The sequence below is a fragment of the Pinus tabuliformis genome, chromosome 3_1 (assembly GCF_031772625.1).
Source record: "Pinus tabuliformis cultivar Carrire ecotype Pingquan chromosome 3_1, CPIR1, whole genome shotgun sequence".
Taxonomy (NCBI): domain Eukaryota; kingdom Viridiplantae; phylum Streptophyta; class Pinopsida; order Pinales; family Pinaceae; genus Pinus; species Pinus tabuliformis.
Genome location: NC_142301.1, coordinates 876,675,751 through 876,703,661, shown reverse-complemented (window position 1 = coordinate 876,703,661; position 27,911 = coordinate 876,675,751).

Genomic DNA, 27,911 nt, shown 5'->3' with positions numbered 1-27,911 from the left:
ACACATAAAACACATATACACAGAGATTTTCCCCTGGATCCCTAAACCGGGACTACCAGCTTGATTTTTCATTATATTCCTTTCAACGTTACAATACATATTTATACATGCCAAAGCATCCAATACCATGGACCGAAAACCATCGCGTCCAAAACCATGGACTGAAAACCATCACGTCACAAACCATGTGCAAAAATCATGCACAAAACCATAGGTAGGTCCGCCCAACCTAATATAGGGTCCAATTCTTTTTTTTCCATGGCGTTTCCCCAAACCCCATAGAGGGGGGCTACCCGCCCCCCTATGACCCCCCCGCTACGCAATCAACACAACAAATTGGGAGCTCCACGCCCCCTCTAAACCCCTGGTTCACTATGTGGGCTAGTCGTGGAAAGAATAACACAACCCAACATTCTCCCACTTTTTGTTTTCTTTCCACAAGGGGCCACAAGAGAGCTTAGTCATTTATCCAGCCCTTTAATGCCCATTGTTTCTCTACACCAAGAGAACTTCTCAGAGCTCACAGATTTTGTCAATGCATCTGCAGTATTCTTCAAAGTGTCCACCTTTACCAGCAACACCTTTTTGTCTTCTATCATATCCCTCACAAAGTGATACTGAACATCAATGTGCTTTGTCTTTGAATGGTAAGCAAGGTTCTTTGCCAAGAAAATTGCACTTTGGTTGTCATACTCTCTCCTTATAACTCCCTGTACTAACCCCATACTTGAACACAATCTCTGCAACCAAACTGCTTCCTTGCTTGCATGAGTGGCTACCATGTATTCTGCCTCTGTAGTTGATAGTGCCACTACATATTGTTTCTTACTCATCCAATTGACTGCACCTCCAAATAGGTTAAACACATACCCACTTGTAGCTCTTCTCTGATTCAGATCTCTAGCCTAGTCCGCATCAACAAAGTCACGGATATCCAAAACCCTGTCCAATCCTGGTCTTCCTTGGTATCACAAACCATAATCACTAGTGCCACGCAAATACATGAAAACCCGTTTCACTGTTGTCCAATGCTCCTTCCCTAGTTTTGACATAAACCTTCTCAATACTCCCACTGCATGTGCAATGTCTGGTTTAGTACAGACCATCGCATACATCAGGCTACCGACTGCACTTGCATATGGAACATGGGACATATCCTCTTCCTTTTCTTGTGTCTTAAGACATTGTTCAACAGATAACTTTACACCTACAGGAATAGGAACCTTCACCGGTTTACTATCCTTCATATTAAACCTTTACAATATTGTCTCGACATACTTCCTCTGGTTTAACCAGAGCTTCCTCTTTACCCAATCTTTTTTAATTTCCATACCCAAAATATAGTTTGCAGCACCAAAATCTTTCATGTCAAATTTGGAGGACAATTGGGTCTTCAAATCCTGGATAATTTCTTTGTCATTTCCAACTAGCAACATATCATCCACATACAAGACCATATAAATAACATGGTCACCAATTAATTTAAAATGCACACAGTGATCTGCTTTGCTTCTGCTGAAGCCAAGTCCCCATATAAATGTATCAAATTTCTGATACCACATCCTTGGTGACTGTTTTAACCCATACAAATACTTATTTAACTTGCATACCAGTTATTTCTTACCCTTCATTGGGAAGCCTTCAGGTTGCTTCATGTAGATCTCCTCTTCCAGATCCCCATGAAGAAATGTTGTCTTCACATCCATCTATTCTACCTCAAAATCAAAAGCAACAGCAATAGATAAAAGTAATTTAATAGAAGTTACCTTAACAACAGGAGAAAAAGTATCACCAAAATCAATTCCCGACACCTGGGAATAACCTTTTGCTACCAACTGAGCTTTTTATTTCTCCACCTTTCCTTCTGCATTTTTCTTCTTCTTGAACACCCATTTGTTGCCAATGGGTTTCCTTCCAGCCAACAACTCCACCAGATTCCAAGCCTCATTTTTGTGTGAAGATGCCATTTCATCAACCATGGCCTCTTTCCAGAGTTTTCCATCCTCTGAATCTACTACTTCCTTCATAGTTCTGGGATCATCATCAGTAATAGATAAAGCAAAATTTGAACAGAAAGCAGATGAACTATACCTTTCTGGATGCCTTCTTTCTCGAACTGATCTTCTCACACCTGGATTTTGTGCCTCTTCATCTTCTAATTCCTCCTCTACTGTAGAGTCTAATTCTTCCTCCTTTAGCTCAAACTCTATCTTCTTAGGTTCCTTTGGTTGGACTTCATGTTTAATAACATCTTTCACCTCTCTGAACACCACATCTCGGTTGTAAACAACCTTCCTTGTTACTGGGTTCTAAAGCTTATAACCCTTTAAACCATCCTTATACCCAATAAAGATGCACTTTTCAGATTTACTATCCAACTTGGTTCATTTCTTCTTTGGAACAAGTACATATGCATCACATCTAAATACCATCAAATGTGAAAGAGAGGGTTTCTTACGAGTCCATACCTTTTGTGGAGTCTTATCCTCCAATGCTGATGAAGGTGATTTGTTGACCAGGTAACATGCTATCTCCACCACCTCTGCCCAGAATTCCTATCCTAACTCGACACCACTAAGCATGCTTCTTGCCCTTTCCATCAACGTCTTGTTCATTCTTTCTGCAACTCCATTTTGCTGAGGTGTATATGGAGTAGTCTTCTGCTGTGCTATACCACACTTCTTATAGAATTCTTCAAATTCCTTACTGTAAAACTCTCCACTGTTATCTATCCTCAACACCTTTATCTTCTTCTCTATTTGGTTTTCCACCAGAGCCTTAAATTCTTTAAACCTGTCAAAGACTTCAGATTTCTTCTTGAGGAAATATATCCATGTATTCCTTGAGAAGTCATCTATAAATGATACATAGCACACAGACTTACCCAGTGATGGAACCTTCACAGGTCCAAACACATCACTGTGCGCAAGCTCTAATATTTTTTTCGCCTTCTTACCACCAGAGGGGAAACTCACCCGATTCTGCTTCCCATATACACAATTTTCACAAAAATCAAAATCTAGAGAGCTATTACTCATACGTTCTACCATACCTGAAGTATTCGAAGGCCCTTCTCTCCAATATGTCCAAGCCTTTGATGCCACAACATGGTCTTCTCTCTAGAGACCACTAGATTTTCTGCTCCACTTTCAGGAATCACAGAATTGTTGCACCCATCAATAACAGTGATACCTTGCAGCTTGTACAAAGTTCCAATCCAAACTCCCCACATCAATACTAGTGCTCCCTGAACCATCTTGCAAGTATCCTTCTCAAACACTGTTTTTACACCTGCATCATCCAACTTGCTTACAGAAATCAGATTTCTGGCCAATGCAGGAATATGTAGAAAACTCGGAAGTGTTCTAACCCTTCCACCTTGCAAATTCAACTTTACTCTTCCGTGACCAACGATTCTAGCCTTCCTATCATCCCCTAAGAAGACATCACCACCATTGTATTTATCATACTCGCAGAACCACTCTCTATGGGGAGTGAAGTGAAAGGATGCACCTGAGTCAATCAACCATGCCTCATGATCTACATGTGTACTTGAAGAAGCCAAGTACACATCCCCACCTTAATTTGAGGTGGTTTTTGCCTCTTTAGAAGGAGCATCATCAGGTCCCTTTCCTTTGTCATGAGCTTTAGATTTACAGTCCCTTTTGTAGTGCCCTTTCTTTCTGCATTTCCAGCACACCACCTTTACAGGTTTTCCTAGAAATTTAGATCTCCCTCTAGATTTAGATCTCCCACTCGATGACTTATTTTTGTTTCTGTTCTGGGACCGTCCTCGTACAGACAAGGCATCCCATTCTGGCTCTCCATATTTTTCCGTCTCATCTTCTTTGTCAGAAAGGATGAGACTATTTCATCAAACTGTAAGGCAGTTTCATTGCTACCTATTGCAATAACCAGACTATCCCATGAAACTGGTAGAGAACACAACAAATTAATGCACTTATCTTCATCTGAAATTTTGATATCAACAGACAATAACTGACTTACCACAATATTAAACGCATTCAGATGCTCTATCACCGAGTCTCCATCTTTCATCCTCAGGTTATACAGCTTTTTCCATAGGAACAGTTTATTCACCAGAGACTTAGATTGGTACAAAGTCCCTAACTTGTCCCACAAAGCCTTCGTCGTAGCTTCCCCTGATACATTCAGCAATACTGAATTTGAGACACACAATCGTATTGTGCTCTTTTCCTTCCAATCCAACTTCTTCCATTCTTCATCAGACACTCCCATTGGTTTAGTACCCAGATCTACCGCGATCCACTAATCTTTATCCACCAACAAATCCTCCATCTTGAGTTTCCACAACTCAAAAATCTAACCATTAAATTTCTTGATCTCTATCTTTCCACTGCTTTCCATCTTCTTTCACCACCATAATCGATCCCGCAGATCTCCCACTGAATGAGGTCTACCACAGGCCCGAGTGAAACCCCTCAGCAACAAAGCCCTCCCCTTGAAGCCAAAACAACTCTGATACCAAATGTAGGTTTTAACCTCGTACAAAAATTACCTGCATACAAATTCTAAAACACAGAAAATAAACAATGCGAGAGCATAACACATAAAACACATATACACAAAGATTTTCCCCTGGATCCCAAAACCGGGACTACCAGATTGATTTTTCATTATATTCCTTTCAATGTTACAATACATATTTATACATGCCGAAGCATCTAATACCATGGACCAAAAACCATTGCATCCAAAACCATGGACCGAAAACCATCACGTCCAAAACCATGTGCAAAAATCATGCACAAAACCATAGGTAGGTCTGCCCAACCTAATATAGGGTCCAATTTTTTTTTCCTGGGGCACTTCCCTAGACCCCGTAGAGGGGGGATACCTGCCCCCCTCAAACCCCCATGTGACTCCCCCATTGCACAATCAATGCAATGAAGGGGGGGCTTCAGCCCCCCTCTAACCCCCTGGTTCACTACGTGGGTTAGTCGTGGAAAGAATAACATAACCCAACAATCCAAACCTGCAGATACTGAATGCAGAGGTCAAGAAGCTGCAACGAAAGTATGATGAAATTAGGGCAATGGCATGCTCCATAGCACCAGCACAACACCTAGCCAAATTACAGGAAGGAAAGAAGCTCCTAGTGCAAGTCGAGGAAGCACAAAAGAAGGAGGCCTTGCTAAAGGCTCGATTGCATCCATGGTTGGAAGAAGCCTATCAAATCACAAAAACCATCTAGAATAAGCTTCAAGACCAGCAGACACAATGAACAATGAGGCTGGCCACAGAGGGACCAACCACAGACACGTTAGTTGAGGATGTCAAGAAGGCAACAACTCAGAGCGCTGCCAAAGTCACAGTAATCTAGGTTGAGATGTGGGATCTTCGTAGTAAGATCGCAATGCCAACCAAGTGACTCGAGGGAAAGTCATGATCTTTGTGTTGGGGGCTTATTGGGATGGGGTCCCCTGGGTCAGTTTTGGGGCTAAAATAACCCAAGTTTTGATATATTTTTGTAAGTAATGTAAAGTCTCTGCAATTTGTGGACGGGGAGCACGTATAGGATTAGGAGTCAAAGGGGTTTTAGCCCCTTGTTTATGTAAAGTTTGAGTTAGTTTTGAGACCCACACATGGTCCACGGACCATGGGATTGTATGAAAAAGGCTATAAATAGGTGTGTCTTAGAGATTCTAAGGCATGATATGGATGTAATGGGTCAATAGAAGAGAAGTGATAGCAAAGAGAAGTGGGTCAGACAGGAGAAGAAATGCTCTACAGTTGAGTGCAGAGAGGCCTAGGTAGAGTCAGCAGTTGAGTGCGCAGACCCCTGCAGCTGAGTGCGCATGGGTTTTTTTGAGTCTGTAGTCCTAAATTGAAGATAGATAAAGACAGTTTCCGAAGAATTCTTGTGTATTGTTGTTCACTTCTGTTTGTGATATATGTTGTTGATGAGTAATGTGTTTATGGAATATTGATCTAATGATGCCTGATTCTCTTTAATAAGTCTTTATGAATGTACTCAATGCTTGTTAAATACTTTCACGAAGACTCTAATAAATTCTGCTATGTTTACTAATAACTTAAGTAGAACTACGCAAACACTTAATTAGAGTTGTTCTATGATGTGATTAAGTAGATAAATTGACTGTTAAGGGTCTGAAAAGACTGATCATAGACCTTCGCGAAGGTATGAAGGTTGTTTTAGCAAAGCTACAGTAACGAGCCCTAAGGGCTTATCAATCTGCAAGAAGGCATATCTTGGGCACTAAAAGTCCTCACACTGATATCTGGATTCAGAAACTTGGTTCCAGCATCCCCCCATACTACTTCGGGTGAGACTACAGCCTGCACTACGTGGGCTGTTGCTGAAAGGGCCAGTAGTGTAGGGTTTTGTTGGTTGGCATAACTAACTCTAAACCTGGGTCAGTACCCCCTAAGCCAACAAGATGACAAATTTTTTTTTGTGTAGGTTCGAAAGATATTCTTTGACATGTACTTGAATATTAGAGAAAAATTTCTTTGACTGATATGAGATCAAGAATTTTTGAAGAAGAGTGTGTTGTTGCATCTTAATGATTGTCTAGAACCAGGTTTTAATATAGTAGTGATGGCCTTGGTTCATTTTCACATTTGTGTCCTCTTCTACCATGACATTCATATCTTCTTCTTTTTGTTGATTATTTTCTTGAACACATAGAGGATCTGATGGTAAACATGACGTAACTTTCTGAATCTCTGATTCTAAGGTCTTCTCTCCATCGAGTGCAGTCCATGATTCTTTGGTCTCCTCATTTGAATGTTTTCCTTCAATGATATCAAGAGAATCACTTTTTTGCAATATTCTTCCCAGGCTAAGATGAATACCATTCATATCAAGGGGAGATGTTTGGAAGTATTGTACCTCAACATTGTAAGTGGGTTGATATACTTCGTTGTTTAGGTTTGGAAATGGTGGTACATGTAGTTGAGTGGGAGTGGATATTTAAGATGGATGTGGCTGAGGTTGTGGTTGTGGTGGAGGTGGATGGTAGGGATAACATGGAGTTGGGTATGGAGGATATTGAGGAAAATATTGAGGATATTGTGGATTTCTCCCATAAGGTCCTGTTGTGGTCACCAACAACCCCCCTCTTTATTTGGTATTAGCAATAACACCAAGCAAAGGGGGACCCTTAACAAAAAATCCAAAAAATAAGTTTATCAAAATTTTTGTATTTTTACTCCCTAAAGCTATATCGCATCGTGAAGAGAGAGTGAAGCATTTCCTATGCGCGTAAATAAGCTGCGAAGAAGTGACACGAAATTCATCGCATCACATATATTGAAAGCGCCCTTAAATGAGAAACTTAAGGAATCGCCAATGGCCGATATGCGACGTTGCATACCGCAACATCGCATAAGCAGCACACAATGATTGAATAATAAAACGCGATCTTGCGATCTGCGATGAATGAGACTATCAATTCCTGCGATGACACTTCTTGACATCGCAATCCTCGATACTGCGATGCGAATTGCAGAAACCACTCATCGCAAAATTTCCTCGACATAGTCTGTAAACCCAAAATTGAGCGCGCACCTTAAGGGAAATTAATGATTGTACGCCAAAGTATCCAAGAATGATTGTGTTGCGTTTTTCGAAGAGTCAAGTCATTGTGAGTGTCATGACTATGCATTCATTAGAACTTAAAGCTTTCATGTCAATCTTTTCATCGTTTCTCTTTTCCTTTGCATAAACTGTAAGGCAGCAACTAATATAAATCAATATGCAGGAAACATCTAAGGAAAAGGGGGAAGCGCTAATACTCGGAGAACATAGAGGAGATGCCTTCGCAAATGGATGCCGCATGCAGTAGGACCGCGGATTCCAGAGTATCACTCAACAGACACTGATGAAAATAGACTATCCAAGACTCAGAGTCAAAGGCGCACAAAAGCGGCATGTTTACAAAAGATCCTGAAGCTCAGACTGGGTAAAGCAAAAAGAAAAACGCTAAGTAAGGAAGACGCTTCAGAAAAGCCTGGAACAAAGAACGGAAGCAATCTGCAATACAGAAAATTGTTCAGGCAACGAAATCCCTAACTCATTGAGTCATTCGCACGGCCGGAGACTGAAATAGCAACAACACAATCAGTTTGAAAGAAATTTGGGTTATACCAAGTATACACACAGCGAATACACCAAGCCAGAGGAAGATTTTCGAAAATATCTTCTAGTTTTTCAGAAAGCGGTGCCAGCTCTTGTTGTTTCTATTTTCGTAACTCAAACGAAAGAAGAAGACAACCAGCCGACTCTTCCCAGGCGAATGTTGCATTTATTACAACACTAAGGAGAAAATACAGAAACGGTTAGAAATTAGATTTAATTTTTAGAAATAAATTTGCTTTAGTAGAAGGGCGGTCATTTGAAACCGTGTCCTAAATTTATGTAATTAAGATTAATTAGTTAGCAGTATTTAAACCCTTCGCAGGCATTTAGAGAAGGGTCCGGAAATCTGTCAAAAAACTTGTCCTCAGAACATGCACTTTTGCACCCTCGGAGGGGGTTTTTGATGAATGGATGGATCAAGGTTTATCAACATTTGCATTTAATGTCTGCTACTGATGTTGCACTTCTGTACTCTTAGTAGATATTAGAACAAGTAGAGATAAATCGTTATTGCTTGAAGTTTATGAGTGAAATCAGTCATAAATGGTACTTTTATCTCTTGACCAATTTCTGCTTATATTCTTAGAGTGATATGCAGTTTTAGTTGTTTATATGTTAATGTATGAATGTGTGGGTTACCATTTGGCACTTCTGTACGGTGGAGTCATTTATTTGTGCTTGATATATGAATAACTTATTATGCGATATGCTGTTCACAACTGTTTTGCCTAACTTTTTATGCAGAATGGTTTATCTTAATTGATTTCTATTCTTATGATACCTGAATGATATTTATTACCAGTTATTGTTCGAAATCTCTTTAGATCGCATAATAGAAGAAATACACCCCAGGTTAGCGTAGATTAGATGTGTTGTTTTTATTAGATTACAATAGCATAGAGTCAGTTTAGAAGTTCGAATTAAATTAGCTTAAAATACTTCTAGATCAGCATCATCCAACTCTACACACACACACACCCCCCTAGATTGGGAAACTGGTCCCACTATCCCCAGTCGGACCCGCTATACCAAACGGACAAGGAGCTGCCAACCAAGTTCCGGACCGGGTGGGTATCCCCCTTGTTGTCGACCCGATTTTTGGGGCTTCAACATATTTGGCGCTAGAAGGAGGGCACGAACTATGAATGGCACCTAAATCAAAATCTAAATACCATTCTGAGAGTAAATCACCCTCATCAACTCCCCCGACTTCTTCAGTACGATTAAACTCGGAGTTTGAAGTCGCTCGAGTATCCACCGCTGCTACATACCGTAATATTTCAGACCAACTTATCATTGAACCCCCTGAAATTCAAACTCTGATTCGTAAACTCCAGGGATTCTCTATTTTTAATCAGAGGTCTGATAAATCTCAAAGCAGCGTGACTTCGCAGTATAATCCTGCTCATCCCCTGACCAGATTGAAAAGTGAAAAGTTTGGCATCCAGCCAACTGAACTTCCTTTCCCCACCAGGAAAAGAGCAAGGAAAACACCACCAGAGTCTGACAGTGAGACTCTTTCATCTACTTCGTCCATTTCAACCCCCTCACCGCGAAGTCAGCCACCCACATCTTCATTCCAAATCACTCATCCATCTTCCACAGCCCCTCCTATTCAATCATCAAAGATCATAATATCTTCATCTTCTCAGCATCAGGGATCATGTTCTGCACTTTCATTCACTAGCAACTCAACGATGGCCCAGTCTCCATGGAAAAATCCTGGGGAGGTTTTAATGCCTCCACCCCTGAGTCCAATACCAGCCCATCCTGAGAAATGGCAACCCAAATTCAATCCAGAAATAGGCATGCTAGCTGAAGAGCATATTAATAATTTCATGCTTTCTGTTAATCTCAACGGAGTTACCAACGAGGATGCTGTCGTCTGGATTTTTCCCTATACAATGCAAGGAACAGCCGGGTCATGGTACTTTTCGTTACCTTCCGGGTCTATCACAAGTTGGGACATTTTTCAAAGTCAATTCCTTACCAAGTTCGGTGATGATAGATCAATGGCGACGTTGATCAATGACCTATCCAATCTCAAAGCTGAGGCCAGAGAACCCATTAAAGATTTCAATTTACGGTTCAATAAGATCCTCAACAAAATTCCCGCTGCTTCCCAACCCAGTGAGGAAGTAAGATGTGAATGGTATATCATGGCCTTACCATCAAACTTGGCTATCTTCGTAGATAGGGCAAACAAGACGACCTTAGTTGAAAATTTGACAGAGGCGATAGCAGTAGAAAAACGCGTAGTAGCCCTAGAAAAGAAATCTGCGATAGAAGAACGCAAATCTAAGAAAATATCTTTCAAAGAAGACACCAAGAAGAAACAAATGAAAGATCCTTTCGATTTGGAAGGATTAAAAAAAGTATTAAAGGCCATGTCCAATGAGATGATTGACATAAAAAAACAAGTAGCAGAAACTTCTTCAAAAAATCCCTACAGAGCTTTTAAAAGAAATCCTCCCATGGATGTGAAACCACCCAATGCTATCTCAAACGTTGAATCCGAAGAACAAGAAGAAGAAGAGAACATCACTAAAGGGCAGACCGATGATGAAGAAGTTGTGGAACTACAAGGAATGTGGGATTTCATCCTCCCACAAGAAGAAGATCAAGAAGCATTTCCGGTTAGCACACGAAGCAAAAATCAACTTGATCCTCCCCAAACTACCCCTAAACAGAAGGGCGCAAGCCCTGGAACAAAAGATAAGGTCGCAACAAAGAAAACAACCGCTAGAGCGACCCAATCTAGCCCAGTCCAATCAGATCAAACACCTCCATCAAGAACACTGATAGTGTCGGATGAAATGGAGTATAACATTATCGATGACATGAAAAAGACTAGGGCTAATATCACTCTTTACGAGTTGAGCAAATTGAAACATCAACAGAAAATAATGATGAAAGAATTACATGCCATGCCTACTACATCTTTACCTACAGCTGTAGCTTCCCACAACATGGGAAGACCTCCAACCAACATGATCAATCAGATTGACCCAAATGACATCGCCTTGATTGGAGGAAGATCAAGATCTCATACTCCCCCTTTTCTTCTCACTTATGAAATTTTCAATAAAAACATGCACAATTGCTTGGTTGATTCTGGTGCTTCAACGAATATTTTACCCAGATCAATATGTGCCAAATTGAATGTTCAACCACAAAAATCCGCAGTGTGCATAGTTTAGCTCGATCGATCTCAAGTCGAAGTGATTGGTGAACTTAATCAAGTGACCATAATATTGTCGTCTAACCCGAAGGTATGTCAGGTTATCGACATTCTAGTAGCTGATATCCCTGAATTCTATGGTTTAATTCTTAGCATGGATTGGTCCGAAAAACTCCACGGATACTTCTCAACCGACTGGTCGCACATGTGGTTACCTTACAATGGTAAACCGAATCAAATAAAGGTTGAACGAGAGTTACACCAAAAGTACATAGTGACGGAATTGGAGGGAGAAAATGAAGCAATAGCATACAACAGCAGTATCATAGGCAATTACTCGGTAGATTCTTTCCTCAGCAATTTCAATGCTCATATTTCACCTTACTTAGAAAATTCAGTTTTGTCCCAAGTTGAAAATTTTTCCCAAACTGATAATTCAAAATGTGTTAATTTTTTAGATAACCCTGTAAATACGTCTTTGTTTTGGAAATTATATTTTGATGGCTCCAAATCTAACGAGGGAGCAAGAGAAGGATGCATTCTGATTAGCCCAGACGGAAATAAGACCATGCTTACGTGCAGACTTGAATTCGATTGCACAAACAATACAGCGGAATACGAGGCCTTAGTACAAGGCCTATACAAAGCAATCAGGTTGAACGTTAAGTACCTTCAAGTCTTTGGAGACTTTGAGATCGTCGTCAAACAGGTACATAACACCATACATTGCCTATCAGGTCATTTGAAGCACTATCAATCTTTAGTACAAGATCTGACTGCACATTTCATAGCATTCAATATTTCGTCAATCCCAAGACTCCAAAATGCGAGCGCAGACCTGTTAGATAACGTAGCCTCTAGACTTATTCCCTTCGAAGATTTTAGTCCAGATAGATTCTCAATAGAATTAATCTTTAGACCATCCATCCCTGAAAACATCACCAACTGGAGAGTATTCAACGACGATCCTGACATTGTAAATTTCCTCACTTCTGAAGGATCTTACTCAAACCAAATAATTGACGAAGACCATCATGATCACCAAATACAACAAAATAGCACTGATAATGCTATACCTAAATCGGTGGTTAAGTTAGAAGACTTATACGATTTGAAAAGTCGGTTTAAAAAGTCTACCAATTCTAAACTTTACAGTTCGACTCTGAACTATGAATTAGTGAACCTAGGAACCGATGAGAAGCCACAAAACGTTAATCTAGGCCACAACCTAGCTCCTGAAGAAAAATTAGCATATATCCGTCTTCTGAGACAATACAAAAACGTTTTTTCCTGGAATTACGATGAGCTGAAGACATACGACACCTCTATCATTCAACACACTATCCCTATGATTGACAACGAAAAACCTGTCCAGCAGAAACTCAGAAAAATCCACCCCAATTTAGAAAATCAGATAAAAACTGAGCTAAATAAGTTGTTGAGAGCCAGAATAATTTTCCCCGTCAGACATTCCAAATGGGTATCCAATATGGTGCCCGTTAGAAAGAAAAACAGAGATATTAGAATCTGTATCGATTTCCGGAATCTCAACAAAGCCTGTCAAAAAGACAATTTTCCCCTCCCACCTATGGAGCAAATATTACAGGCAGTAGCAGGCTCAGAATTAATGTCTTTTCTGGATGGATTTTCAGGATACAATCAAGTGCTGGTACACCCCGATGATCAGTTAAAAACCACATTCCGAACTAAGTGGGACACATACGCATATCGGAAGATGCCATTTGGTCTGATCAATGCCGGCGCTACCTTTCAGAGGGCCATGGACATCGCATTTAAAGGTTTAGTCAATAAATCTGTAGTGATTTACCTGGATGATATAACAGTGTACTCCAAGAAGCGAAGCGACCATCTCAAAGACTTGAAACAAATCTTTCAACGATGTTTAAGGTATGGGATTTCACTTAACCCAAAGAAATCTTTTTTCACATTAAGTGAAGGGAAATTGCTAGGATTCATAGTGTCAAAATCTAGTATTCACATTGAACCTGACCGAATCAAAGAAATTTCCGAAATATCCATGCCTCATAACAAAAAAGCCATGCAATCTTTCCTTGGTCAAATCAATTTTGTAAAGAGATTTGTCCCAGATTTTTCACGTATTGTTTCTCCTTTACAAAATATGATAAAAAAGAATTCAAATTTTAAATGGGGTCAAGACGAGCATGAAGCATTCAACTTGATCAAACAAGCCATCATTAACGCTCCATCTTTAGCGACCCCAAATTTTTCAGAATCTTTTATCTTATACACATTTGCCTCAGAGAAATCTTATGCCGCGATTCTAACTCAAGCAAATCAAGAGAAGGCGGAAGCTCCAATCGCATTTTTTAGCTCGAACTTACAAGGTGCTGAACTTAATTATTCAGACGTGGAGAAACAGGCATATGCTGTTTTCAAAGCGATCTAGTATTTCAGACCTTTCTTACTTAAAGCACATACCAAAGTCGTAGTACCGTTTCCGGCGGTAAGAAACCTTCTGATACAGAAGGATGCGGGCGAGAAGAGAGCAAATTGGATTACCGCTTTACAAGAATACGATCTTGAGATCAAGCCAGCAAACATCGTAAGAGGTCAAGGCTTCTGCAAGATGTTAGCTGGAGCATCGCAAATTCCTGAGAACTCATCTGAAGAGGTACATACGTATGAGGTAAGCCTAAACGACGCAGAATCATTATATGATGACACCATTTATTATCTTAAGAACGGGTATGCTCCATCACACCTGGATCAAACCAAGAAAAAAGCTCTGAGATTGAAAGCTAAACAATACCAGCTCATAAATGATGTTCTGTTTAAAAGGAATTACGATTCTGTGCTTCTTAGGTGTCTTGAGAAAACTGAAGCCGAAAAGGTTTTGCAGGAACTCCACGACGGACCAGCAGGCGGACACTATGCTGGAGACGCTAATGCACATAAACTATTACGTGCAGGATATTGTTGGCCCACGTTGTTCAAAGACTCATACAATTACGTAAGGACATGCCAAGTCTGCCAGACTGCTGCAGGGAAACAAAAGAAAGCGTCCATGCCACTACAACCGGTTAACATCGAGCAACCATTCAGTCAATGGGGCTTGGACATAATAGGTGAGATCGTTCCTCACTCTTCTAAGCAGCATAAGTATATCCTCACGGCGACTGATTATTTTACTAAATGGGTAGAAGCAGTTCCTCTCAAGACAGCTAATTCTGAAAACATTATTGAATTCATAGATCAATTTATAATCACTAGGTTTGGATTGCCAACGGCCTTAATGTTTAATAATGCCTCATACTTTTCTGGAAATACAATGACTGAGTTTGCACTTAAAAGAGGGTTCAAACTGAAATATTCTGCCAACTACTATCCACAAGGTAATGGATTGGCTGAATCAACAAACAAGAACCTAATGAGGATTATTAAAAGAACAGTCGACCAAAACCAAAAGAATTGGCACAAAGCACTAGTAAATGCTTTATGGGCAGATAGAATTACGAAGAAAGCTTCAATCGGCACTTCTCCCTTTAATTTAGTTTATGGGAAAGAAGTGGTTCTTCCAACTCACTTAGTCATTCCCTCTTTGTCTTTAGTACAATACATCGATGAAGTATCTACTTCCTCCTTACAACTGAGACAAATGGAAATAATCAAATTAGAAGAACAACGAGAACAAGCTAAGAAAACCCATGCTCATCACCAGGCGCTAATAAAATCCTCTTTTGACTCAAGCATAATGACCAGAAAAAACTTTCAGATGAGAGATTTAGTTTTGAAATGGGATAAGGCTCATGAAGAAAAGGGCAAACATACGAAATTTCAAAAGCTGTGGCTTGGTCCTTTTCAGATTGTAGAAGTCATAAGCCCATCGACGTTTGTGTTGCAGGATTTGGCAGGTAGAAGAGATTCTTTGCCTGTTAATGGACAGATTCTTAAAATATATTTTCCATAGAAGATCATTCTTCTATTTTTGTAAGATACTTTTAGTTTTTATTTGTTTTTCTCTTTCTTATAAATAAAACCAGTTGTAGATGGTCACTAAAAGGATTCATGAAAGAGCACACCAATCCTCTATCAGATTTTGATTTCGCTTGTACAAGTAGCAAAACTTTTTGAAAAATCTGATTTTTATTATTGACAAATAGAGTTAACTTTAGCCTAAATATGATGTTAGTTTCAACCTCAAAGAACTTTGATGAAAGCAACCTTTGGTAAAAAATTGTTTTATATCAGCACAATGAAAGGTATCAATAATAAAATAAATATTCTCTGTAAAGCTGCTGTTTTCAAACTCTATTATTGTCGTCCAGAGCTTTCTTAAGGAAAAACAATGACTTCCTCCCTGCTAAAGGAAATCGCAGCATTCAGAGGAACAATCCGAGAAAACACTATATCTCAAAGAATAAGAGGTCTCATTACGAGCCGGCTTATCATGATCACAGATATTATAACTTGCTGACTTTGCCAAATACTGTCTACCAAAACAGGGCAACGACTCAAGATTATTGCAATAAAAAAGACAAGGGGTCTCATCACCAGCCAGCTTGTTCAGCAAAAGTGTAAATCAAGTGAATGACTGTGTCATAATTTGGCCACCAAACCAAGACATTGTTCTTTAGAGAATAAAAAAGGAAAAAGTGTCAAAAAGGTTTTTCTCTGAAATGTTGTAAATAACCTCAAGCAGGATAAAGGATCATTGCTGGATAACAGGTAACCCTGTCGAGGCTATGGATGCTTGCGGGCAGCAGAGGCTCTACCTACGACAAATGAGCATATTTTAAAAGCCAGTACGCAGAGAAGACCTTATTTTATCTTTAAAAGACCAAGTAATGTCTGGTGCGAATACAAGAACTAAGCCCGAGGAAGCAAACAATTGGAATATGAAAAGGTTGAGACAAAGTATCATTGACAGGATAAGGGGTAATGTACTCTATCTGTCCATAACAAAATTTAGACATACGAAAATTTTTCTGTTTCGGAAGTGGAAATTCAATAGAAAAGCAGAGATAACTGGTTCTTCACAGTGAATCGCCATTGTTGTGGTCACCAACAACCCCCCTCTTTATTTGGTATTAGCAATAACACCAAGTAAAGGGGGACCCTTAACAAAAAATCCAAAAAATATTTTTATCAAATTTTTTGTATTTTTACTCCCTAAAGCTATATCGCATCGCGAAGAGAGAGTGAAGCATTTCCTATGCGCGTAAATAAGCTGTGAAGAAGCGACGCGAAATTCATCGCATCGCATATATTGAAAGCGCCCTTAAATGAGAAACTTAAGGAATCGCCGACGGCCGATATGCGACGTCGCATACTGCAACATCGCATAAGCAGCACACAGTGATTGAATAATAAAACGCGATCTTGCGATCTGCGATCTGCGATGAATGAGACTATCAATTCCTGCGATGACACTTCTTGACATCGCAATCCTCGATACTGCGATGCGAATCGCAGAAACCACTCATCGCAAAATTTCCTCGACATAGTCTGTAAACCCAAAATTGAGCGCGCACCTTAAGGGAAATTAATGATTGTACGCCAAAGTATCCAAGAATGATTGTGTTGCGTTTTTCGAAGAGTCAAGTCATTATGAGTGTCATGACTATGCATTCATTAGAACTTAAAGCTTTCATGTCAATATTTTCGTCGTTTCTCTTTTCCTTTGCGTAAACTGTAAGGCAACAACTAATATAAATCAATATGCAGGAAACATCTAAGGAAAAGGGGAAAGCGCCAATACTCGGAGAACAGAGAGGAGATGCCTTTGCAAATGGATGCTGCATGCAGCAGGACCGCGGATTCCAGAGTATCACTCAACAGACACTGATGAAAATAGACTATCCAAGACTCAGAGTCAAAGGTGCACAAAAGCGGCATGTTTACAAAAGATCCTAAAGCTCAGACTGGGTAAAGCAAAAGGAAAAACGCTAAGTAAGGAAGGCGCTTCAGAAAATCCTGGAACAAAGAACGGAAGTAATCTGCAATACAGAAAATTGTTCAGGCAACGAAATCCCTAACTCATTGAGTCATTCGCACGGCCGGAGACCGAAATAGCAACAACACAATCAGTTTGAAAGAAATCTGGGTTATACCAAGTATACACACAGCGAATACACCAAGCTAGAGGAAGATTTTCGAAAATATCTTCTAGTTTGTCAGAAAGCGGTGCCAGCTCTTGTTGTTTCTATTTTCGTAACTCAAACGAAAGAAGAAGACAACCAGCCGACTCTTCCCAGGCGAATGTTGCATTTCTTACAGCACTAAGGAGCAAATACAGAAACGGTTAGAAATTAGATTTAATTTTTAGAAATAAATTTGCTTTAGTAGAAGGGCGGTCATTTGAAACCATGTCCTAAATTTATGTAATTAAGATTAATTAGTTAGCAGTATTTAAACCCTTCTCAGGCATTTAGAGAAGGGTCCAGAAATCTGTCAAAAAACTTGTCCTCAGAACATGCACTTTTGCACCCTCGGAGGGGGTTTTTGATGAATGGATGGATCAAGATTTATCAACGTTTGCATTTAATGTCTGCTACTGATGTTTCACTTCTGTACTCTTAGTAGATATTAGAACAAGTAGAGATAAATCGTTATTGCTTGAAGTTTATGAGTGAAATCAGTCATAAATGGTACTTTTATCTCTTGACCAATTTCTGCTTATATTCTTAGAGTGATATGCAGTTTTAGTTGTTTATATGTTAATGTATCAATGTGTGGGTTACCATTTGGCACTTCTGTACGGTGGAGTCATTTATTTGTGCTTGATATATGAATAACTTATTATGTGATATGATGTTCACAACTGTTTTGCCTAACTTTTTATGCAGAATGATTTATCTTAATTGATTTCTATTCTTATGATAGCTAAATGATCTTTATTACCAGTTATTGTTCGAAATCTCTTTAGATCGCATAATAGAAGAAATACACCCCGGGTTAGCGTAGATTAGATGCGTTGTTTTTATTAGATTACAATAGCATAGAGTCAGTTTAGAAGTTCGAATTAAATTAGCTTAAAATACTTCTAGATCAGCATCATCCAACTCTACACACACACACCCTCCTAGATTGGGAAACTGGTCCCATTATCCCCAGTCGGACCCGCTATACCAAACGGACAAGGAGCTGCCAACCAAGTTCCGGACCGGGTGGGTATCCCCCTTGTTGTCGACCCGATTTTCAGGGCTTCAACAGGTCCCTGCCAAACTTTCTTCCAAGATTGGTGTTAGGGTTGAGATGGCCAAGGTTACCAAGGAAAGGGTGTGTTCCAATTACTTTGAGACAGATGTGCATAACCTTGAAATTGTGAATTAGGTTCTTGCATCATATCAGATTGACTAGGTTGCCATGGTATTCTTGGAGATACATAACATAGCTACTTTGGTGATTGACTTTCTCCATTGTCCTCTTGGTAAACTTCCTTCAACCTTGGTAATGATAGATCCTAAAGGCTCTCATCTTCTTTTTGAGTCATTCTAAATATTTCTTCTTTAAGATCTCGGTCTTTATACTTTTATAGAAATATCTTTTGCATAACATTCCATGATCTTATTGAATTAGTCCTTAAAATCATGAACCAGTTAATATCTATATCCTTCAATGTTGGCGGAAATGATCTCAATTTTTGAATTTTTAATAAGCAACTGTAATATCTACAAAGTATTTCAAATTCAAAGAGAAAGGTTTATGGATCCTCCAACCTCATGCCATGGAAGTTGGGAAGGAAAGATGAGGGATGTTCTTCATATGAAAATTAATATCAATATCTTGAATGGGAAATCCAAGAGGATATTCCTCATTGTCATCATCTCCATCCATTTATTCTACCTCCTTTTCAATCTCTTCTTCTTCTCCCTACAAAATTGGATGGTTATGTGGTTCTTACTACACCACATGGTCAAAAGGGGGGTCTTACACATCATTTTGTCACATTAGGTAAATGACCATTGGTTTGGATCTCTCACTATCCACAAGCGTTTTGCAACATTACCCTGCAGAGTCTGAAACTAAATTCTCCAAAAGAAGGTGGAATTTATAGATCCTATGGTACAAAACCATGAATTTGGCTATGTTCATAGTTTCCTAGTCATTTTCTATGCATGCGCAGGGAAGAACATTATTATTTGTGCAGAAGTATGCATTATCTTCCACTATGACCTGTACACATGACTTGAAGTACGTAAAAATAAAAAGTAAATTCTAGAAGCATTGTTGGTAGCATCTATCCTAACCAGCAAGCTTCGAATGAGTCCCTATTTAGTGTTGATCCCTCCCATCATAGAGTAACTCACCTTCCTTTGTGGTACATCTATCCCACTAATAGTGGATCTGATCCCTTGGATAATGGATCCATAGCTTCTCATCCTTCACCTATAAAGCCATTATAGGCTTGGGGTTTGAGGGAGATTTGTTGGAAGTAGGTTTATGCTGTTGAGACCAAGTTGGAAGCCTTGTCTTGCAAGGGAGAGAGTTGGAGATTGCAGAAAGGGCTTGCTACATCAAGGCTACATGGTTGTAAGGATTTTCTCCAGTTTTATGAATTGAATAAATTGTTCTTTCTCAGTTAAATCTCTACTGATTTGATTTGTAGGATTCCTTGATCACCTACATGAGTTTTGGTTGCATTATTGATCAGTTTGCATTGTATAATTGGTTAATTAGTTCATTATCTCTTTGATTATATCCTATATGATTTGATCTCCTATTTTTTCTCTGTCTTTGTAGATCTATTTCATAACATTGCGAAGAAGTTGTTGGGAGTGACGAGAGGACATTTGGATCATCAAAGAGTGCATGATAGAAAGCTTTTAGGGACTTCATCAATCAGTTCACTAAACTGGTAAGAGGCCTCTTTCATTCTATTGCTTTCAAACGATTAGAACTTAGGGAAAGGTAGAAATTACTGTGTGCTTGTTGGTAGGGTTCTTAGAAGCCTAGGGGGATCACTGTTGTACAAAAGAGGGATTTCTCCTCATATAAAATTAGTGACTCTGTTGGGGATCATTTCAATCTCTATCCTTTTCTTCATTTGATCTTTTCAATCTACTGCACAAATCTTACTTAAGTGTTTGGAAAGTTTAGAAATTTGGATTTTGGGCTATATTTGGTTTAGTTTTATTTTTTTTCTTGAATTTCCCTGTTGTGCGCACTTTTACTTTAGGCAGAGTGCACAAAGTTGCACACTTATACTATAGCGACAGAGTGCATGCACACTAGTTTACTCTAGAGCCTACACACATGCCTAAAACATTTGAAAAACTTAGATTATCCTCTTGAAATCCAAACTTATTGTTTTTTATTGTTGTCTTACAATTTTTTATGCCTCCAATCAGTCTCTATGTGTTTGATCTGGTGTTGTGAAGTATTTTTCTTGAGATCTTGTCATTTTCAAGGATTTAAAGGTAGTGTTTCCTAAGAATTAGGGTTTTGATGAGATATGCTTCTTGTGTTGCATTGAAAACTTGAGTCACTTTTATTCTAGTACTGGAGTATAATCAGAATTACGCTTTAAATGTTGACTTCATAAAATTCATTCAAGAATTTTCATTTTAAGGATTTCATTGGGTGTTTTGAATTATATTTCCTTTAGTCATTGCTCAATGATTTGTCTTAGTTTCTAAACAATTTTTGCATGTTTTTGCTTTTATTTTTGCAAAAAAATTCCCCCTTCAATCATCAGGGGTGGGGGGGGCAGGGTTGATTTGTGTCTGAGTGTTAATCATATTTGAGTGTTATTACCTTTTATCTTTAGAAATTTCACATGATTTCTTTACTTACACTTGATTGGTTTTTTAGTTGTAGGCTTGTTCTTCTTTCGCTGATTTGGAATAATCTTGTGTTTATTTTGAAGAATTATCTTACATAGACTACATTTGCATGGTTAGAATTCTCATTTCATGAACAAAAATTGTGCATAGATTACATTTGCATAGTTTTAAATGAAAATTGTGCATATATTACATTGTGTGGTTTGCAATTTAGAGCTTTGAATTGCATTGAAAAATTAGAAGGGTACATTTTGGAGTTAATATTTTAAAGAAGAACCTCTTTACTTACTCTAGCTAGAATTCATCAAAATGAAGGGATTACAAATTTTATATTTGATTCATACGAGTTTTGAGGCAAGTCATAATACCATCAAAGTTCACGTCCATTTACCCCTTTAGTAAATAATAACTTAATAAAACAACATTAATAAAATTCGTCTAGATTTTTTTTACATTTAGGGATCTTTTCCGCCTACAATAGATTAGGTTGTAAGACTTTGGAATAGGAAAGTGAGTAAACTTTCCAAAGCTACTGGTTGAAGGGAAAGTACCCTTAGGGTCCTTTGGGTTAAGACTCTACCAGACTGAAAATTACCTATTCAAAGAAACACACACATAGCCATTGTCTTTACTTTAAGCAAATTCTAATGTTAAGGGTACGTACCTAAGGTCCTACGTTCGAGAAGGCCTTTAGGGTCCAAACCCTTCTTGGAGTTCCCTTCTTCTCCTTTGACTTGTAAAACAAACAAATCAAAGAACACAACAGTACATGGACAAATACTTATACATAAACGATCTTCATGCTATAAAGTTAGTTACAAAAATCTTTAAGTAACTACTTGCATAAGAATTCAAAACATGAATCTCATAAACATAAAGAAAGATTGTTTCGGGAACCAAGACGTGTTTCTTTATATAAAGGCAAGTAAAGTACATATAACGGAAAGATTTCACCTGAAACACCTTCAGCAGGCTCCAAGCAAAGCTTCCTCCCGGATTCGTTCCAGCGGCAAGCCTCCAACAAGAGCTCCTTCCAAGTCTTACTCAATGGTGATATAAAGGATGAATGATCACCAACACACATGGAAACAAGGGTTTCCTATGCAAAATGGGGGAAGTGCAGAAAGCACCAAGGACTTCAGACCTGGTCTAAGGGGAAAATCTCAGCATAATAATCTTGCTCTCTCTTCTCTCTTTTGGCCTTCCCTTTGATGTCTTTTTATACCATCTCCAAAGTAGTTTTTTAGTTAGGAGTTGGTTGGGAACAGTTGGGCCACGGGCACTAACAGGTGATCCAGCAGGTAAAACCCGCGATCTCCGCCCGAAAATGAGGAATTATTTATTTTTTTAAGTGTTTTAATACATACACGCGGGTTGGGTATACACAGACCCGCGTGTACACGCGTTTAACTTAGGGCAATGTCGCGTATAGGGAATAAAACACTGTTTTTTAAATTTTAGGACCAGGTCTGGAAGGAGGGGTTTCCCTAGGCCATAAGTGCAGCATCACAAACCATAAGAGTGAGATTTGGAGCTATAACAGATGCCCCCTAATATATGAGGTCAGAAGGGGAACATGATGGCCGACATATATTAAGTAAGTACAAGGAAAGGAACTCTGTCGAAAAACCGAGGAGGACTTCACCAGAATTCAGCCTGCCAAGCCACCAAAAGGAGATTAGAAAGGAACACGTCTGAGGCGGGCATACCCATGCTTAGGAAAAGTAAAGCATGTCCGCATATCAAGTACAAGCGGATCCACTAAGTATACAAGTATAAATGACTGGAAGATACATAATGGATCATCTGATCATAATGAGTAAGTACATGTCTAAATATCACATATAAGACTGTCAATGATGCTGAAAGATGCAACGGATCACTGATATCAAAGACTGATCCGAAAAAGGTACCAACTTAACATGATGGAATAGGATGGTACTACACTGCAAACTTAGGTGCCAGCATATAGAATGTCGCCGTGACTGACTGCAACATATAAGGTGGAGTGGTATCAACTAGCAGCAACAGGAGCAACTGTCAAGTGAACCAATGAATGCTGATACAACCTGAGGTCTTCACCGACCGCCGTGGTACATTTCTACACCATGGGAATAAATGATCTGAAGTCGACCATGTGAGAAATCGTTTGATTACCGGTCATTGATGTATACCGTTAACAAACGCGAGACTACTCACTGATAATGATAATGAGCGTCAAGGTACCCAGTACAATCTAACAAGTGTGAATAGATGAGCTGAAGTCGAACACCTGTAAGAATCTATCAATCAGGAGACAATGATGGTTTCCCACTGTCGATAGCGAGGAATCTGCCACTAATGACTGCAAACCCCAAGGTACTGCCAAATGGACTCTAGATCTTTGCCCCAGAGCAATGAGTCGGAGTCGATAGGGAAAGATCCGCTAGAAGGAAGGAATTAAGGCATCCTCCATCAATCTAGTGCGAGTGTAACCCGTAGGCCAATAATGTGGAAGGAATCGGGCGAAAGAGATGTAGTAACCCAACCGAAGTACGTTTCCGGCGTACACAAGATGTGGCTAGCGCACGGCAGAAACCCTCTGAACCAACCAATAATGAAAGCTGACACAGAGGCGAGGTATCCACCAATAGGGTCAAATGGAAACCAAGGTATTGCACGAATCCCAATGTGTGATAATGTATGCTGACGTCGAACACAAGGGAAACCACTCAGTCAAAGACCCATGATACTGATCGATGCGAGCACAAGGTAACCTATCAATAATGAAAATAGGGCCAGGGTGCGGCTCTAGGCTTGTCCTCAGAGAAAGGTGTCGTCGTCGATAAGGACAAGACCCGCCAGCAAGAAGTCAATGGGGACCTTCTCAAACCGGCACGAGTAAAGGACCAATATAACTGATGTGATGATAGACATGATACTGACAACCAGGGATGGCCGACTGAAAAATGAGTCAAGAGACACCGCAGAAAGGCCGACTCAGGCTAACTTCCCTTGAACAAAAGCACGACTCAACGTGACTATGTGGCAGCATATGATGACTTTGTATAAGTTCGCCATGCAGGAGGCACGAACGAACCCTCCATATGATTGGAAGAGATAACCAATCGGGGGAGAACTGACTCAATAACAAGGTTATGGCATACCTAAGTCAAACTAAATCCCACCCATGCGGAGGAGACTTTGTTTTGAGTGCTTTGTTCAAGGGCGACACGACTGACTCTAGCTGCCAACAATAAATGGAAATAACGTCCCTGTTCCCGCTCTTTTTGGAATATTTAATTTTTTTTGTCTTTTTCTTGATAAGCCGGAAAAAGAATAAAATAATGCTATGGTACAGTGGAAAGAACGAGTGTCGGTGAAACAGATGATCTAGTTCCTGGGAAAGGAACGTTCCTATGCTCAATGCAGGGAGGTGAAAACTGGTCAGTGACACTCAGAGGTATGTTCCTTCCACGGATCAGGGTATGTCAAGGTGCAGAAGTCAAAGGTATGCAAGGTTGATTTTGCAAACGTCATGGTCAAAAGTTGGCTTAAACACGAGTCCAAGTGAAGCCGGCTCTAGGCCAAAAGGTGCAAATGGTCAACATGCAATGCAGAAGTACAACTCGACACACATAGGAGCCTCTAGGGTATAAGGCCAGAACGAAGCGAAGAAGCAAAGAGGAATGAGTCTTCAACGCATAAGTCATGGCGGGACTACAGAGGACTCCCGAGCCTACTCAAAACGAAGCAGCATGGGCAACAAATGTCAGTGAGGTGCTAACTACGATGCCCATGTAAAGGAATGGCTCTACCATCGTGTCATGATTTAAAGAATCGGCGAGTGAAAATGGCTTACGAACCATAACATGATGGGGTGGACCCTATGGCAGATGTATCGGTCATATGGAGGCTAGTATGCATAATGCAACGGAAAAATGGTGTCCCTAACCTATATGCCAGTGAAAACACGATACCTGCCATGACGGGTAAGCGGTCATGGAACCGTCTCAAACTGTCGGAAAATGTCCAAAATGTTCTGAAAAACAAACCAAACTCGACATTCCAAGCTCCCAAGTTAAAAGTTACATGAGGTCAAACAAAATAAAATTTTGAAAAAATTTTACATTTTCAAAACTTATAAAAGGCATTTTTGACTTACCATTTTCACCATTTGACTTGGAGAGCAAAAATTGTGGAGCAAAAGGAGCAAACTTCCCTGTGACCAATTCAACCGTTCAAACTTGCCGAAAACTTCCAGGTAAGCCTCAAACTTGTCTTGCAATCAATTGTGATAGTTTTTAGGAGTTTTAGTTGATGTTTTACCGTTGGATTTTTGCAAAAAATTCCTTCGCGGCGTACACGCGGGTTGGGTATATTGAACTCGCGTATACGACGGCCCTACACGCGACTGTGTATATAGTAACCCGCGTGTGCGCAGCGAACTAATTTTATAAACAAATCTAACGGATGAAAATGATTTTTTCTTCCAGGATGACTATCACATGGCGTGAAAGAGAGCACTCAGCCGTGGATAATGAAGTCATGGGCAATGATGAAGCATTAGATGCTTTACGGGGATGCGGTTTGCTAAAATTCTTCAAATTGCCAAATATGAAAGCAAACACGCGTCTGCTCGAGAGGCTCATCGATTATTGGGATGTCGATGAAGAAGCATTTGTGATTGATCAGATGCCCCTAAGGATAGAAGTGGAAGACATATATTTTATCACGGGCCTTTCCCGAAGGGGAGAGGTAGTACATTCCCGGGGCAGGACACGGAATAGCCTCAGTGTAGATGACTATGTACAGATTTACTGCTCGGGTCATCGGAAGGTCGGGAGCCAGATCTCTATCCCACATGTGGCGAGTTTGTCACTCAGGATTATCTTGTTCACCATAGCTCGAGTGAACGGATCATCCTCACTACATCAGGCGTCACGGGTAACCATGAGCGTGGCAGTGGACTGTCTCACTACTGTGTTTGGCTGGTGTACTCCTCTTCTTGCCAACATGAAGGAACAACTCACTTCTATCAGGAGGGGACAGACCAAGAACTTTGGGTTCGGAACCATCTTGTGCACTTTCTTCTTCGAGAAGGTTCCCGCACTCCGCCCCAGGGTAGCAGTTTCCATCAGTACCCCACGTGATCCACGCATGGGCCGGTGGGCTGACCTGATGAAACGTCTGGGGGGTGGGGAAGTCCCAAGGAATGCATTCGACGATGACTTTTTTGCCTGGTGGGAGCAACAAATCATCGCCATAGATGACTACCCCTATGCTGGACTGGATTTCCGAGGAGATCCTGATCTAGTGTTACCACCGGATGCAGCATGGGGCGAGATTGGTAAGAATTTTTTATGATGTTATGATTTTTTTTGGATTTTTCAAATATAATGATGAATTTTGAAAAATATATTTTTTGATGAGATTCAAATGACTAATATGATGATCATGTTCTAGACATTGGGCCTGTACGACCAGATGGATTCCCGCGGCATGGACGGCGTGGCCGAGGAGCCGAAGAGGCGGCTGCGGATACGGAACGGACCTTAAACAACGTCCAACGACACTTGGCGAGATTGAGCTACCGAGTACCGATGGCCGAGATAGAGGACCTTCCTCCGGATATGCAGCGTCATGTGGTTGGCATGCCACGTGACTGGGTTCGTGTCTTTCGGTGTGTGGCCAATGCTATAGTGACATACTTAGACGCTCATCCTGAGCCGAGGCATTAGATATGCCTGACATGATTATGGGCATTTGATTCCCAATTTTGTATATTTTTGGACACACATATGTACACTCGAGGCGCTTTATGATATATATATATATATATATATATATATATATATATATATATATATATATATATATATATATATATATATACAGTTTGACTTTTTGATGTATGATTTTATGATGATGAATGATTGATATGCCAGTCTAATGCTTGATTAGCGATAGAATCAGCTAACCAATTTTGAGATCTTGGTATGTGCAAATAATTAATGTAAATAAATGATCTTTGCAACAACCTCGCCCTTAAATATTGGCGATATAATAATGGATCTCTAACCCGATAAGTGTTATTCAATTGAGACACTATCAATTGAGAATCAAGATACACTACCAACGAGTCGATCCCATAAGAGATTGCCTCGGATAATAAATTGATAACAGCTGTATACTCGGCCATATTGTTTGAAGCAGGACCGATACACACGTCTCTCGATACCATCAATTGACCAGTTGGATAATAAAGTACCCAAGCTGCGGAAGCAAGACTCCGAGTGTGCCGACTAGCACCATCGGCGAACCCAAAATAGACCAAATCATCCATCAGCACCTGCCACAGCAGACCAAAAAGCACTGATATCAGAAATCGCTCGACGATCTATGTATAAAATATATACATAAAATACAAAGAAGTCATTGCCCAGCCTGAACTACGCAAAGTACTTCTTTAGGTAGAGCCCATTTCTGGGCTCCACCAGCTTGTTCCCTTCAAAGTCGATTAACTCATACGACCCTTTTTCTAAAACTCGTTTAACAATGAAAGGACCGTACCACATAGGCTTAAATTTGCCTGCCCCCAAGGTGTCTTTATCTTGGTCGTAGACCAAGACAAGGTCACCTTCAGAAAATACTCGAGGACGGACAGACTTATCATACTGTGTTTTAACCCTTTTCTTATGGGCCTCATTCATCGTGGCGGCGTCTCGACGCTGCTCATCGAGATGCTCCAAGTGAACTAGGCGCTCTTCGAGACTTGAAGTCTCTGGAAGGAGTTCGACAGCCAACTTAAGGGATGGAATTTCACATTCGACCGGGA